This window comes from Pseudophryne corroboree, chromosome 6, assembly GCF_028390025.1.
Source record: "Pseudophryne corroboree isolate aPseCor3 chromosome 6, aPseCor3.hap2, whole genome shotgun sequence".
NCBI classification, from domain to species: Eukaryota; Metazoa; Chordata; class Amphibia; order Anura; family Myobatrachidae; genus Pseudophryne; species Pseudophryne corroboree.
In genome coordinates this window covers 677,886,873-677,899,195 of record NC_086449.1, presented here as the reverse complement: position 1 = coordinate 677,899,195, position 12,323 = coordinate 677,886,873, and the positions used below count along the sequence as shown (strand labels likewise).

Here is a 12,323-nt window from a genome sequence, read left to right as displayed (position 1 = left end):
GTCGTCGGTGAATTTGGTGATCTTTGATGATCTTTACTGATTGCGCCTCTGAGTTGCAGTCATTTGTGTACAGGGAGAAGAGCAGGGGTGACAGGACACAGGGGCCCCTGTACTAATGGACCGTGCTTGAGAGGTGAAAAGCCCTGCTTTCACCAACTGTGTCCTATCGTCAGAAAGTCTACTATCCAGAAACAGGTACCTTATGGAACACCTAGACGAAGTAATTTGGGGTGGAGGATGCTGGGGACGATTATATTGAAGACCGAGCTGAAATTGACAAACGGGACTCTCGCGTAGGTACCTGATATGTCTAGATGCTGTAGAATGTAGTGCAGGCCCAGGTTGACTGCATTCTCGACACACCGATTCGAACGATAGGCAAATTGTAGGTGGTCCAGTTGGGGACCAGTCACAGTTTTCAGGTGATTCAAAACCAGACGCTCAAACTTTTTCATGACCACAGATGTCGGTGCTATCGACCTGTAGTCGTTCAGGTTCGTGAGAGAGGGTTTCTTGGGAACCGGGATGATAGGGGACCTTTTGAGGCAGGAAGGGACTTTCTGTAGCTCCAGCTATTTGTTGAAGATCTTGGTGAATTTGGGGGTGAGCTGACCCGCAGATGCTCTCAGGGCAGATGGTGACACTCCATCAGGACCCGGAGCTTTCCTGGGTTTTGAACAGTGCCTCCACCTCTTTTTCGGCGACTTGCAGTGCCTGGAGATGTCCGTCGGTGTTTGGGGCATCGTAGAGGTGATTGTTTGGGTCGTATGGGACTTCTTTTGTGAACCTGCAATAAAAGTGGTTCAGCTTATCTGCTAGGTCTTGGTGCATGGTGGTGAACTTCAATATTTTTTTGTAGTTGGTTCTGGATTGCATTCCTTTCCATACAGATACGGGGTCATTGGTGGAGAGGTCGTTTGTCAGCTTGTCCGAGAACCGCTTTTTTGCTAGTCTGATTCCTTTAGTCAGAGAGTTCCTAGTTTGGTTGTTTAGTGCTCTGTCACAGCTGCTATAGGCCTCCTCTTTGGCCCAACGAAGTTGCCTGAACTGGGCGTTGAACCAGGGCTGCTTGTTGTTGTAAAAGCGGTAAGTCTTGGTAGGTACACACATGTCCTCACAGTAGCTGATGTAGGATGTGACGGTGTCTGTCAGGTCGGTTGCCGAGGCTTCGAAGATTCGGTGCAGTCGAAGCAGGCCTGGAGCTTCAGCTTAGCCTTGTTGGTCCATTTCTTAACAGTCTTGATGGCAGGCTGAACCGCTCTTGTGGGAATTGCAGACTGGTGCCTTCACCGCCACCACCCTCTCCTCTGAGCCCTGGTTCTTCTACTAGGGCAGACATTAGGGCCTCAGTCATTCTTTTTCCAGGGCAGCCGATCTGACCGCCAGTCACCGCCTGGGCTGCGAGGAGCTGCGGCCGCTTGGTCATCCACAATGTCTGCATCCCTGCCACACAGAGCAGCGAGGACTGCAAGAGCCGCTGATCCTCCCCCCGACGGGCCCGAACATGGGGTAAGCACAGCAGGAGCGCTCCGATTTAGGAGGGCTTCCCTGCTGTATTTGGACACCGGTGGAGTAGACCAGGGCAGGGGAAAACAAGGGGAAACAGGTTTTTTGGCTGAGCTTCATAGCTCCGAGGCAGACATCTGCGCCATCTTGGATTGTAATGGCTATAATCGTTATTGCTATAACCTATTTCTGCTCTTTAATCCAATTGGTATATTTGAATGATGTCTAAAGTGAGGGGCTGGATGGAGCCAAAGATAGTTTGTAGTCCACAGTACCTTATTTGGGATGTCCAATGCAGAGTACAGTAGATTCCAAACTGAAGGACTTCTCAGTGGATAGATGCAGAGGTTTCAATCCAGTGTGTATCTCGGCGCAGGAATGCAATCCGTTGGTTTTGATGAGATGTCCGCGTAGAGAAGTACAAGTTAAAGGTAAGTCCTTGGATATTTATGATGATTCATAGATCAGTTGTGGTAAATTTAAGCTGTTTTATATAGATGATCAGGAGCATGTAAAAGGTAAGGCAGCCATCTTGGCTGGCATATAAGTAGAGTAGTGTATATGTTTACATTTCCCAGTGATCTCCCAACTCCTCCCTGGTGAATATAGCCGTAAATATCACATATGTGTGAATACCTTGGATCTGGACTATTTAATTGAAAAGTCTTTTAATCCTAGTCAGACACATTATTGTCGGGGCTCACTGTACCAAATTTTTTTTACTTCTCATTGGTTGAATTTTGAACAGTACTTTTTTTTTTTTTTACTCCTTCCTTTTCCTCCGACGGGCCGGAATTGTCATTTTAAAAATGAAGTGGCATAAACAAAAAAACAAACAAAAAAAATGACAAATCCCTTTTAACCTTCCTGTATATGCTAGAAACGAACACTGGACATTGTGATATTATACCTAAACCACTGGGTGGTGCAGCTTATCCCTGTCAGGAATAAATGCTTGCAGAATTTGCCCTATTAGATACACATTTATTTTAGAGGTCTCGCGGAAATCTCAAATCCACGTATACCTACCATAAATCATCTTTTTGTGCTTTTTTTTTTTGTACATTTATATACTGATACACTGGATGGCAATTTGTATGCATGTAGAATGATTAAAGAACTTAAATTGTTATTGTAGCTTGTACCTTCTCTAAATCATGAATGGGCATCATTAAAGGCACCAAAACCTGGTACTGTTAAGGACACCAATATGTTTGATGGTCTGTATATTAGTGAATAAAGTAGTGCACTCTTCATAAGAGCAGATATGCTAGAAGGGGAATTTCCACCTTCAGATGTCCTAGATTTATTGGTGGCTTGTACATATCCTTGTATATCTTTTTTCGCTTTACTGAAAACTTTGCTGTAGATTCTAGCTATCCTCTGTGGTTTACAGCTGTGCGTTTATTTTTGTTTACATGGGTTATAACATCAAGCTCCTCTCTGGATACAGTTACATCCTGTTCAGACAGTATTTAAGAACTATGTTGTACTGAAAGCCAGCACTAATGAACACACTCATGAAGATAAATATATAGCTGTAAAATACAGAAATAATCTAAAAAGTTAAAGCCATTTTATTGATTTTAGCTGAAGGAGTTATATCAATAAATTTAAGTACGACATAACTTCTAAGAATAGAAAAAAATTAAGGCGTTCTTGTGGGAGCCTCAATCCTCGTGGGATTTTCTTTTGTATTTGTTTATATTTACATTTAATGTTCTTTTTGCTCTTGGTAGCAGAGGAATGTCTATATTTAAATTACGTCTAAGCAGCTATCTTCTGTCACTTCTGAATTGAGTAGGTGGTGGTGGTATTGGTGGGTGCAGTAAATGGAATCCTAAGGTGTAACAAGCTAATTGCCTCCACTGCCCTGCCAGCTGTACCATGTAGCCATTAGTGCACACAGAACCTGCAATCATGGAGGTTACATGATTGTGGAATGCTGCTTGCAGATGTGCATTGTGGTAGTGTTGTACAGGACTTAGGGCCTGTAGATGGTGACTTAAATAGGTAGCTGTAGAGATGGATTGCTATTGGGTGTGAGAGCCAGTGAAATTAGTGGTTATAGGACTACGATTGCTGACGCATCCTAAGGGGGCAATTCAATTGTTTTAACAGGTGCCCAACAGAGCAATTCAATTGTTTCTACAACTGGGCGCCCATGACTTTTCACACACCCAAATAGACAAAGTTTAGCTGTGTATAGTGGCTAAAGCTATCTATAGTCTTGGTTAGGTAACCCAAACCATGGACTTTTCACACATTTCTTCTTGCCACCTTAGCTGGCGTGAGAAGAAATGTGTCTCCCGCAACTAAATGATGCCTGAACTGAGCAACAAATGAATTAATCAATTTTGCACCCCCTAGTGACAGCTGTGGAAGAAAATATTTGAATTGCCCCCGTAGATGCAATTCTTGTTGGTCCTCCTAATTACACCACCCACAATCGTAAAGTGGTTTCCATAAAAAATTCAGGGTACTATATAGTACTTGAAACAGAGTGGCCCTAGAATAGCTGTTTAGTTTGGCAGTTCCAGGTCTCCACTAGGAAACATTCTGATCCAGTAACTGTGAGTTCTGCTTTTGTAAAAACGAAACGGAAATAAAAGCAAGTAAACATGATTTCAGAATTACATTTTTCAGTTTACTTTTCTCCTTTCCATTTGTTTATGTAGTCTTTAAAGAATAAAAGCTGGGACTGATTAAGTAGCATTTTTTTGCCACTGACTTCACTTACTGGCAGTAGTAGGCAGTAGGAGATCCACCTACGGTGATGTACACTTTTGACAAGTCCCGGGAAAAGTCTTTGGAGACACGAACATCCCAAATGCAAGTATTGTATTACAGACCTTTCTGGTAAAAGGGATGAAAATAGCTGATATCTGTAATTGTCAGGAAATTTCACCGGAGTGAAATGGATCCTTTATAAAGAGCTGTTTTATTTTCCTTTTGAAGATCATTATTAGTTTTTTCTGTAACAATGTTGCTATTCTTGGAAAATGTTGTGCCATCTAAAAACAAATTAGATTTGATCTTTCTAAATGCTTGCTTAGGCTGTCGTGAAGCAATCAGGCTTGTACAAGATTTTTTCCCAGCATAATTGTTTGTTCTGCAAATCAGGGAATGTGACATGCATGAACATGGCCATTTATTATGTTTAAAAAAACTTTTCATTACTTTAAAGCTGATGATTTTGGATAATATTCATTGAAAAGATTGTGTTAATTCCAGAAAATATCAATGATAGCGGAGGCACTTGTAATGCTATAAAGGTAAAAAATACCATGTTTGGAAATGTAATAAATATTAAATAGTGTTAATATTATTGTGCATCTGCCACCACACAGTGGAGACAGTCATTTTCAGACTGCAGCTTGCTTGGTGAGGTCACAAGGACCATGTGAATGGATAGGCTGTTCAGCCCAGAGAATGCCAGTTTGCACTGTCTGGAATTAAAAGGGGAATTTTAAATATGACTGGTTCTGCAACTTCTTGGACTCCTGACCTTCCCATAGAAAAAAACGGTGTTGTCCATTTTTCTTTCACCTGTAATCTGTCACTGCTGCTCGATATTCATTGATATTACATGTACTAGTTTACTGCATATTTAAAAGTCTAGCCTTTTATCAAAATATACATAAAACTATTTTTTTTTTTCATTTTATGTATTCTGAAATTTTGTTTTTTTTGCAAGTATATATATATTGTACGACTCCAATTCTACATTTAAATAAGGGTGTCTTGTACCTGATAATTAGTCAGTGACTTGGCTGTGCCTACGCAGTCGGTTTCTTGTGCCATGTCATGTGTGCTAGTCAGGCGAATGTTTCCCTGCAGTCAGGTTCTGTGTCAGTATGAAATGTATGTTTGCTGGCTGCGATCAAAAGTTGAACTCATCCTTTTCTGTCAACAGGTTAAATAGCTCATTTCAGAAGCTACCAACACTATCCATCTTCCAAACCTAATCCTTTTCACTGCAGACATGTTGAAATGATCTTTGGCAACTGCTTTCCTAGTCAATGGAAAGTGAAGCCCTTCAGACATTAGGTAACCAGTAGGCTTAATGTATTGATCACAACACAGCACTTTTTGCAGGTTTGATAGGCGCCACAATGATTCACTGCTTCCGAAAGTGTGTTTCTGCCCACATAATCATTACCTAGATTATGTGTCTCCACATGAAAACTGTTAAAAAACAACTGCTAACAAAACAATAGTACATGTTTGTGCATGCAGATTAATGCATCTATGTGTGAGGTGTGAGCCGGGTAATTCCTAGGGGTTCTTTTTGTCTTTCTAGGCAGTTGTAGAAGGGATTCAGGAGTCCGAATGCCAAGCATTAAAGGCAAAATCCTATAAATGTCCTGTTTTGTAATGATCTGTCAGGTAGTGGCTCCTCTCTCATATCTGTTTTCTTGTCAGCCATTACAAGTGTGGGGCATCAGGTATGCTGGACGCTGCCCAAGCTGTGCAACTACACAGTGGAGAGATAATTATTGCTGATATTAGAAAAGTGAAGCCCTTTGGACAGGTCCCCTCTACTTATTCACCTGTATTTTAGTTTGCAAATCGTATAGAAGTCATGACAGATTAGCTATGCTAAATCAGTTGAGTTAAAAATATGAATCTAATTCTAAACTGTCAGAAAGTATAGTCGGTCAAGAACGTAACCTACTGCAATAATATGGTAAAGTTTTAGTGCTGATAGCCTGCCAAACCTAAATGGTAATACACTTACACACACATATATGTAGTTTCCGGATGTGCAGTGCACAAGTAGAGTAGACGCAATCTGATTGTCTAATTGTGGACTGTAATCTCTGACTAAAGTTCTTGTGAAATGTCAAGGCACAGAACCATGAGCAGCACTGCACACCAAAGAAGTCAACATGTTCACTTTCTGCATAAACTTGTTATGGAATTAAACAGAGGCCACTGGAGAACCATGATCTTCTATGACTACAAGAGTGGTCTGTGACAGCAAGAGACTTTTGACCGATTGTAAACTGATTATTGGGAAGAAGCACTGTGTATGATTGGTTTGCAGAATTTTGGCGCAGGAAACGGTCCCTGGAAAATTAGCATTGTAACATAGTAACATAGTATCTGAGGTTGAAAAAAGACATTTGTCCATCGAGTTCAACCTATTTGTGGTCTCTTATGCATGATGATTTGTCTAAAATTTTTGGCTGATGCTGATGTCAACCGTTGCATTTTATCCCTTTTTGTAGTAACTATAATTCGTGACTATGCATCATAACCCTGGATATCCTTATCCATTAGGAATTTATCTAACCCATTCCTAAAGGTGTTGACCGATTCCGCCATTACAACTCCCTCAGGCAGGGAATTCCAAACACACATTGTCCTTTCCGTGAAAAAGCCTTTACGACGTATTGTGCGGAATCTCCTCTCCTCTAACCTGAGCGAGTGTCCACGAGTCCTATGTGTTGATCTGGTCAAAAACAGGTCCCGCGCAAGCTCTGTTTATTGTCCCCTTATATATTTGTAGATGTTGATCATATCCCCTCTTAGTCTCCTCTTTTCCAATGTAGACATGCCTAGTCTTTTAAGCCTTTCCTTGTATTCCATCGTCTCCATGCTCTTAATTAGTTTAGTCATCCTCCTCTGAACATTTTTTAGCTCCAGGATATCCTTTTTGTAGTACGGTGCCCAGAATAGTACACAGTATTCAAGGTGCGGCCTCACTAGTGATTTATATAACGGGAGTATAACACCCTCGCCCCATGCTAGTATCTTATTAGCCTTTTCTCTGACGTCCTAAGTGGATGCTGGGGACTCCGTCAGGACCATGGGGAATAGCGGCTCCGCAGGAGACAGGGCACAAAAGTAAAAGCTTTAGGATCAGGTGGTGTGCACTGGCTCCTCCCCCTATGACCCTCCTCCAAGCCTCTGTTAGGTTTTTGTGCCCGGCCAAGAAGGGTGCAATCTAGGTGGCTCTCCATAAAGAGCTGCTTAGAGTAAAAGTTTTGTTAGGTTTTTTATTTTCAGTGAGTCCTGCTGGCAACAGGCTCACTGCAACGAGGGACTTAGGGGAGAAGAAGTGAACTCACCTGCGTGCAGGATGGATTGGCTTCTTAGGCTACTGGACACTAGCTCCAGAGGGACGATCACAGGTACAGCCTGGATGGGTCACCGGAGCCGCGCCGCCGACCCCCTTGCAGATGCTGAAGAGAGAAGAGGTCCAGAAATCGGCGGCTGAAGACTTCTCAGTCTTCATGAGGTAGCGCACAGCACTGCAGCTGTGCGCCATTGCTCTCAGCACACTTCACACCAACGGTCACTGAGGGTGCAGGGCGCTTGGGGGGGCGCCCTGGGCAGCAATGAAAGTACCTATGCTGGCTAAAAATACATCACATATAGCCCCTGGGGCTATATGGATGTATTTAACCCCTGCCAGGTTGTCAGAAAAACGGGAGAAGAAGCCCGCCGAAAAGGGGGCGGGGCCTATTCTCCTCAGCACACAGCGCCATTTTCCTACACAGCTCCGCTGCTAGGAAGGCTCCCAGGCTCTCCCCTGCACTGCACTACAGAAACAGGGTTAAAACAGAGAGGGGGGGCACTTATTTGGCGATATTATTATATATTAAGATGCTATAAGGGAAAACACTTATATAAGGTTGTCCCTGTATAATATAGCGTTTTGGTGTGTGCTGGCAAACTCTCCCTCTGTCTCCCCAAAGGGCTAGTGGGGTCCTGTCCTCTATCAGAGCATTCCCTGTGTGTGTGCTGTGTGTCGGTACGTGTGTGTCGACATGTATGAGGACGATGTTGGTGAGGAGGCGGAGCAATTGCCTGTAATGGTGATGTCACTCTCTAGGGAGTCGACACCGGAATGGATGGCTTATTTAGGGAATTACGTGATAATGTCAACACGCTGCAAGGTCGGTTGACGACATGAGACGGCCGGCAAACCAATTAGTACCTGTCCAGGCGTCTCAAACACCGCCAGGGGCTTTAAAACGCCCATTTACCTCAGTCGGTCGACACAGACACGGACACTGACTCCAGTGTCGACGGTGAAGAAACAAACGTATTTCCATTTGGGCCACACGTTACATGTTAAGGGCAATGAAGGAGGTGTTACATATTTCTGATACTACAAGTACCACAAAAGAGGGTATTATGTGGGGTGTGAAAAAACTACCTGTAGTTTTTCCTGAATCAGATAAATTAAATGAAGTGTGTGATGATGCGTGGGTTTCCCCCGATAGAAAATTATTGGCGTTATACCCTTTCCCGCCAGAAGTTAGGGCGCGTTGGGAAACACCCCTTAGGGTGGATAAGGCGCTCACACGCTTATCAAAACAAGTGGCGTTACCGTCTCCAGATACGGCCGCCCTCAAGGAGCCAGCTGATAGGAGGCTGGAAAATAATAAGAATTTACTTACCGATAATTCTATTTCTCGGAGTCCGTAGTGGATGCTGGGGTTCCTGAAAGGACCATGGGGAATAGCGGCTCCGCAGGAGACAGGGCACAAAAGTAAAGCTTTTACAGGTCAGGTGGTGTGTACTGGCTCCTCCCCCTATGACCCTCCTCCAGACTCCAGTTAGGTACTGTGCCCGGACGAGCGTACACAATAAGGGAGGATTTTGAATCCCGGGTAAGACTCATACCAGCCACACCAATCACACCGTACAACTTGTGATCTAAACCCAGTTAACAGTATGATAACAGAGGAGCCTCTGAAAGATGGCTTCCTAAACAATAACCCGAATTAGTTAACAATAACTATGTACAAGTATTGCAGATAATCCGCACTTGGGATGGGCGCCCAGCATCCACTACGGACTCCGAGAAATAGAATTATCGGTAAATAAATTCTTATTTTCTCTATCGTCCTAAGTGGATGCTGGGGTTCCTGAAAGGACCATGGGGATTATACCAAAGCTCCCAAACGGGCGGGAGAGTGCGGATGACTCTGCAGCACCGAATGAGAGAACTCCAGGTCCTCCTTTGCCAGGGTATCAAATTTGTAAAAATTTACAAACGTGTTCTCCCCTGACCACGTAGCTGCTCGGCAGAGTTGTAATGCCGAGACCCCTCGGGCAGCCGCCCAAGATGAGCCCACCTTCCTTGCGGAATGGGCCTTAACAGATTTAGGCTGTGGCAGGCCTGCCACAGAATGTACAAGTTGAATTTTGTTACAAATCCAACGAGCAATCGACTGCTTAGAAGCAGGTGCACCCAACTTGTTGGGTGCATACAGTATAAACAGCGAGTCAGATTTTCTGACTCCAGCCGTCCTTTAAATGTATATTTTTAAGGCTCTGACAACGTCCAACAACTTGGAGTCCTTCAAGTCGTCTGTAGCCGCAGGCACTACAATAGGCTGGTTCAGGTGAAACGCTGATACCACCTTAGGGAGAAAATGCGGACGCGTCCGCAGCTCTGCCCTATGTCGAATGGAAAATTAAATAAGGGCTTTTATAAGACAAAGCCGCCAGTTCAGATACTCTCCCGGCCGAAGCCAGGGCCAGTAACATAGTCACTTTCCATGTGAGATATTTCAAATCCACATTCTTTAGTGGTTCAAACCAATTGGATTTGAGGAAATCTAAAACTACATTTAGATCCCACGGTGCCACCTTAGGCACCACAGGAGGCTGTATATGCAGTACTCCTTTGATAAAAATCTGGACCTCAGGGACTGAGGCCAATTCTTTTTGGAAGAATATTGATAGGGCCGAAATTTGAACCTTAATAGATCCCAATTTGAGACCCATAGACAATCCTGATTGCAGGAAATGTAGGAAAACGACCCAGTTGAAATTCCTCCATCGGAGCACTCCGCTGCTCGCACCACGCAACATATTTTCGCCAAATACGGCGATAATGCTTCGCGGTGACTTCCTTCCTTGCCTTTATCAAGGTAGGAATGACTTCTTCTGGAATGCCTTTTCCTTTTAGGATCTGGCATTCAAACGCCATGCCGTCAAACGCAGCCGCGGTAAGTCTTGAAAAAGACAAGGACCCTGCTGAAGCAGGTCCCTTCTCAGAAGTAGAGGCCACGGATCGTCCGTGACCATCTCTTGAAGTTCCGGGTACCAAGTCCTTCTTGGCCAATCCGGAGCCACTAGTCTTACTCCTCTTTGCCGTATAATCCTCAATACCTTTGGTATGAGAGGCAGAGGAGGAAACACCTATACCGACTGGTACACCCAATGTGTTACCAGCGCGTCCACAGCTATTGCCTGCGGATCTCTTGACCTGGCGCAATACCTGTCCAGTGTCTTGTTGAGGCGAGACGCCATCATGTCCACCATTGGTTTTACCCAACGGTTTAATAGCATGTGGAAAACTTCTGGATGAAGTCCCCACTCTCCCGGGTGAAGGTCGTGTCTGCTGAGGAAGTCTGCTTCCCAGTTGTCCACGCCCGGGATGAATACTGCTGACAGTGCTATCACGTGATTCTCCGCCCAGCGAAGGATCCTGGCAGCTTCTGCCATTGCCCTCCTGCTTCTTGTGCCGCCCTGTCTGTTTACATGGGCGACTGCCGTGATGTTGTCCGACTGGATCAACACCGGTCTTCCTTGAAGCAGAGGTTTCGCCTGGCTTAGAGCATTGTAGATTGCTCTTAGTTCCAGAATGCTTATGTGAAGAGACTTTTTCAGGCTCGACCACACTCCCTGGAAATTTCTTCCCTGTGTGACTGCTCCCCAGCCTCTCAGGCTGGCATCCGTGGTCACCAGGATCCAATCCTGCATGCCGAATCTGCGGCCCTCCAATAGATGAGCCTCCTGCAACCACCACAGAAGGGATACCCTTGTCCTCGGCGACAGGGTTATCCGCAGGTGCATCTGAAGATGCGACCCTGACCATTTGTCCAACAGATCCCTTTGCATGGAATCTGCCGAAAGGGATTGCTTCGTAAGAAGCTACCATTTTTTCCCAGGACTCTTGTGCATTGATGTACAGACACCTTTCCTGGTTTTAGGAGGTTCCTGACCAGGTCAGATAACTCCTTGGCTTTTTCTTCGGGAAGAAAAACCTTTTTCTGAACTGTGTCCAGAATCATCCCCAGGAACAGCAGACGAGTTGTCGGCATTAATTGGGATTTTGGAATATTCAGAATCCATCCGTGCTGCTTTAGCACCTCTTGAGATAGTGCTAAACTCATCTCTAGCTGTTCTCTGGACCTTGCCCTTATTAGGAGATCGTCCAAGTATGGGATAATTAATACGCCTTTTCTTCGAAGAAGAAATATTATCTCGGCCATTACCTTTGTAAAGACCCGAGATGCCGTGGACAAACCAAACGGCAGCGTCTGAAACTGATAGTGACAGTTTTGTACAACGAACCTGAGGTACCCCTGGTGTGAGGGGTAATTGGAACGTGGAGATACGCATCCTTGATGTCCAAGGATACCATAAAGTCCCCCCCTTCCAGGTTCGCTATCACTGCTCTGAGTGACTCCATCTTGAACTTGAACTTCTTTATGTACAGGTTCAAGGACTTCAGATTTAGAATAGGCCTTACCGAGCCATCCGGCTTCGGTACCACAAAAAGAGTGGAATAATACCCCTTCCCTTGTTGTAGAAGAGGTACCTTGACTATCACCTGCTGAGAATACAGCTTGTGAATGGCTTCCAAAACCGTCTCCCTTTCTGAGGGGGACGTTGGTAAAGCAGACTTCAGGAAACGGCGAGGTGGCTCTGTCTCTAATTTCAACCTGTACCCCTGAGATGATATCTGCAGGATCCAGGGATTTACCTGCGAGTGAGCCCACTGCGCGCTGTAATTCTTGAGACGACCGCCTACCGCCCCCGAGTCCGCTTGCGAAGCCCCAGCG

At 44.7% G+C, this 12,323-nt stretch overlaps 1 protein-coding gene across 14 annotated transcripts in view; it reads left to right on the top strand.

The window, feature by feature from the left end:
• The window catches only part of JADE2 (jade family PHD finger 2), a 1,261,323-nt gene that overhangs the window by 117,637 nt on the left and 1,131,363 nt on the right, over window positions 1-12,323 (top strand). For 4 of the 14 annotated variants that reach the window (XM_063928271.1, XM_063928272.1, XM_063928281.1 and 1 more), the window contains exon 2: window positions 5,423-5,556. The exons of the other annotated variants lie outside the window; for them this stretch is intronic. The gene's annotated coding sequence lies outside the window, so the exon portion shown is untranslated. The remainder of the gene's footprint in view (window positions 1-5,422; window positions 5,557-12,323) is intronic. 14 annotated transcript variants of the gene reach the window in all.